This window comes from Dipteris shenzhenensis, chromosome 21 (genome assembly GCF_047967505.1).
Source record: "Dipteris shenzhenensis isolate YYH24624 ecotype China chromosome 21, Dip_SZ_1.0, whole genome shotgun sequence".
In the NCBI taxonomy this organism is placed as follows: Eukaryota; Viridiplantae; Streptophyta; class Polypodiopsida; order Gleicheniales; family Dipteridaceae; genus Dipteris; species Dipteris shenzhenensis.
The window spans coordinates 44,275,428-44,280,311 of NC_141616.1; positions in this window are offsets into that span (position 1 = coordinate 44,275,428).

Sequence of the window (4,884 nt, forward strand, 5' to 3'; positions counted from 1 at the left end):
AAAGTATCGTGCCCATCGGATATGCTTTGCATGGTCGATCGAGCATTAAATACCCTTTTTACCTTAGTGCCATGCACATCCGTAAAAAAACACGCTGCTAGGTGTGTTATCCGGTCAAGCACTTATGCGATGGGCGTGCCACTTTGCATGTAAGTCAATTCCACCTGGTTGAAGGTGTGTGCAAAGTATCGTGCCCATCGGATATGCTTTGCATGGTCGATCGAGCATTAAATACCATTTGTGCCTTAGTGCCATGCACATCCGTAAAAAAACACGCTGCTAGGTGTTTTATCCGATCAAGCACTTATGCGATGGGAATGCCACTTTGCATGTAAGTCAATTCCACCTGGTTGAAGGTGTGTGCAAAGTATCGTGCCCATCGGATATGCTTTGCATGGTCGATCGAGCATTAAATACCATTTGTGCCTTAGTGCCATGCACATCCGTAAAAAAACACGCTGCTAGGTGTTTTATCCGATCAAGCACTTATGCGATGGGAATGCCACTTTGCATGTAAGTCAATTCCACCTATTTGAAGGTGTGTGCAAAGTATTGTGCCCATCGAATATGCTTTGCATGGTTGATCGAGCATTAAATACCATTTTTGCCTTAGTGCCATGCACATTCGTAAAAAAACACGATGCTAGGTGTGTTATCTGATCAAGCACTTATGCGATGGGCGTTCCACTTTGCATGTAAGTCAATTACACCTAGTTGAAGGTGTGTGCAAAGTATTGTGTTCACCGGATATGCTTTGCATTGTCGATCAAGCATAACACACAGTTTCTGCCTTAGTGTCATGCACAAACATAAAAAAACACGGCCATAGGTGTGTTATTCAAATAAGTACTTATCAGATGGGGGCTCCACTTTGCACTCAAATTTGTTTCAACTACGTTGAGGTGCATGCAACGTATTGTCACCATCGGATATGATTTGCATGGTCGATCATGCATTATACACCATTTTTTCCCTAATGATATGCACATCCGCAAAAAAATACACCATTAGGTGTGTTATTTGACCAAGTACTTATCGGATGGGTGTGCCTCATTGAGAACATTTCAATACCACCTAGGTTGAGGTGTACGAAAAGTTTTGTGCCCATCAGATATCATTTGCATGGTCGATCGAGCATTAAATACTTTTTTTACTCTAGTGTCATGCACATCCGTCAAAAAACACGTTGCTAGGTATGTTATCCGATCAAACACTTATGGGACGGGCGTGCCACTTTGCATGTAAGTCTATTCCACCTAGTTGGAGGTGTGTGCAAAGTATCGTGCCCATCGGATATGCTTTGCATGGTCGATCGAGCATTAAATACCCTTTTTGCCTTAGTGCCATGCACATCCGTAAAAAAACACGCTGCTAGGTGTGTTATCCGGTCAAGAAAGGGCACGAAAGGACTTGATGCCCAACTTCATTCATAGTCTCAAATTTTCAAAAGACTTAGAGGATAAGGCTCTTGCAGTGCTTGCCCTTCACAGCTTTATTGGTGATTCAGGTAGCAGACATCATGGAATAAAGTTGTCTTGTCTTTCTGAATATGATCCCTCTCAAAATAAAGCAGGACGGAGGGTGTGTCTAATCCTGAACATGGTGAACTGTTGAAATTCAGAAGGAATGCGAGACCTTGTGCATTGTGCAAGGGAAATATGCGGGCCTCTTAGGCAACTTAAACAGTCACTCCTGATTGCAAACACCATCCTCAGGAAACTTATCAATAGTCCAATTGTGAATATGGTAAGTACATAAGAGTTTTAAAATCTCCAATCTCTTCTTGCGATCAAATTATCTGAATGCACAGCAACGTCAGTTTGATGGGGAGCTTTGCTATAGTGCCCCTTTCAATAATGTTAAACGGATGCATGCTCTGTAGGTAGGCTCAGATGTCTTTTATTCTATATTGGAAACATTTTATTTAAAAGTGCAAAAACCCTCCATTTCGAAATAATTTAGACGTTATCTTGCAGCCTGAATTCTGGAGTTATGAAGACCTGGGCCCTCCCATTGATGTGAGCACAAATGGAGAAATCCGTTGTCTGGCACAGTCCAGAGGAAAACTATTCAGTGGTCATTCAGATGGAACTTTGAAGGTCTGGATATCAATTGTCCCTGCAGTCAAATCGGACGTGATTCTTGATAGCTGCTTGTGAAAAAGAATATCTCGATAACTTTTCTTAGTAACGCAAAAATAAGACTGGTTTTTCCCTTTGGGAATTGCAATGAAGGTCTGGGATTGTAAAAGGAAGAGCCTTACTCTAATTCAAGACGTTAAGGAGCACCTAAAAGCAGTTACCTGTTTGTGCGTGACATCAGCGGGTGACAAGCTCTACAGTGGCTCGCTCGACAAAACTATACGGGTATTTAGTTTTTGTCTTGTCTACGTCTCTGAAATTTAATATGAGGACTTATTTGTAGGCTGAGTATAGTTATTTCCTGGTCTTTGCATTCTATTCAAAATAACCCAGAACCTTGAATCCTTTGCATAGGCTACAATAGACTTATGCGATGGGCGTGCCACTTTGCATGTAAGTCAATTCCACCTGGTTGAAGGTGTGTGCAAAGTATCGTGCCCATCGGATATGCTTTGCATGGTCGATCGAGCATTAAATACCATTTGTGCCTTAGTGCCATGCACATCCGTAAAAAAACACGCTGCTAGGTGTTTTATCCGATCAAGCACTTATGCGATGGGAATGCCACTTTGCATGTAAGTCAATTCCACCTATTTGAAGGTGTGTGCAAAGTATTGTGCCCATCGAATATGCTTTGCATGGTTGATCGAGCATTAAATACCATTTTTGCCTTAGTGCCATGCACATCCGTAAAAAAACACGCTACTAGGTGTGTTATCTGATCAAGCACTTATGCGATGGGCGTGCCACTTTGCATGTAAGTCAATTCCATGTAGTTGAAGGTGTGTGCAAAGTATTGTGCCCATCGGATATGCTTTGCATTGTCGATCAAGCATAACACACCATTTTTGCCTTAGTGTCATGCACAACCATATAAAAACACGGCCATAGGTGTGTTATTCAAATAACTACTTATCAGATGGGGGCTCCACTTTGCACGCAAGTCCGTTTTAACTACATTGAGGTGCATGCAAAGTATTGTCACCATCGGATATGATTTGCATGGTCGATCACGCATTATACACCATTTTTTCCCTAATGATATGCACATACGCAAAAAAACACGGCATTAGGTGTGTTATCTGACCAAGTACTTATCGAATGGGTGTGCCTCATTGAGAACATTTAAATACCACCTAGGTTGAGGCGTACAAAAAGTTTTGTGCCCATCGGATATCCTTTGCATGGTCGATCGAGCATTAAATACCATTTTTACTCTAGTGTCATGCACATCCGTCAAAAAACACGCTGCTAGGTATGTTATCCAATCAAGCACTTATGGGATGGGTGTGCCACGTTGCATGTAAGTTGATTCGAACCTAGTTGAAAGTGTGTGCAAAGTATTGTGCCCATCGGATATGCTTTGCATTGTCGATCAAGCATAAAACACCATTTTTGTCTTAGTGTCATGCACATTCCTCAAAAAACGCAGTCCTAGATGTGTTATTCAAACTAGTACTTATTGGATGGGGGCTCCAGTTTGCACGCAAGTCCGTTTCAACTAGGTTGAGGTGTGTGCAAAGTATTGTCACCATCGGATATGATTTGCATGGTCGATCACGCATTATACACCGTTTTTTCCCTAGTGATATGCACATCCGCAAAAAAACACGCCCTTAGGTATGTTATCTAACCAAGTACTTATCGGATGGGTGTGCCTCTTTGACAACATTTTTATACCACCTAGGTTGAGTTATAGGAAAAGTATTATCCCATCGGATATGCTTTGCATGGTCGATCGAGCATTAAATACCATTTTTGCCTTAGTGCCATGCACATCTGTAAAAAAACACGCTGCTAGGTGTGTTATCCGATCAAGAACTTATGCGATGGGAATGCCACTTTGCATGTAAGTCAATTCCACCTATTGAAGGTGTGTGCAAAGTATCGTGCCCATCGGATATGCTTTGCATGGTTGATCGAGTATTAAATACCATTTTTGCCTTAGTGCCATGCACATCCGTAAAAAAACACGATGCTAGGTGTGTTATCTGATCAAGCACTTATGCGATGGGCGTTCCACTTTGCATGTAAGTCAATTACACCTAGTTGAAGGTGTGTGAAAAGTATTGTGTTCACCGGATATGCTTTGCATTGTCGATCAAGCATAACACACAGTTTCTGCCTTAGTGTCATGCACAAACATAAAAAAACACGGCCATAGGTGTGTTATTCAAATAAGTACTTATTAGATGGGGGCTCCACTTTGCACGCAAATTTGTTTCAACTACGTTGAGGTGCATGCAACGTATTGTCACCATCGGATATGATTTGCATGGTCGATCATGCATTATACACCATTTTTTCCCTAATGATATGCACATCCGCAAAAAAACACACCATTAGGTGTGTTATCTGACCAAGTACTTATCAGATGGGTGTGCCTCATTGAGAACATTTCAATACCACCTAGTTTGAGGTGTACGAAAAGTTTTGTGCCCATCAGATATCATTTGCATGGTCGATCGAGCATTAAATACTTTTTTTACTCTAGTGTCATGCACATCCGTCAAAAAACACGTTGCTAGGTATGTTATCCGATCAAACACTTATGGGACGGGCGTGCCACTTTGCATGTAAGTCTATTCCACCTAGTTGGAGGTGTGTGCAAAGTATCGTGCCCATCGGATATGCTTTGCATGGTCGATCGAGCATTAAATACCCTTTTTGCCTTAGTGCCATGCACATCCGTAAAAAAACACGCTGCTAGGTGTGTTATCCGGTCAAGCACTTATGCGATGGG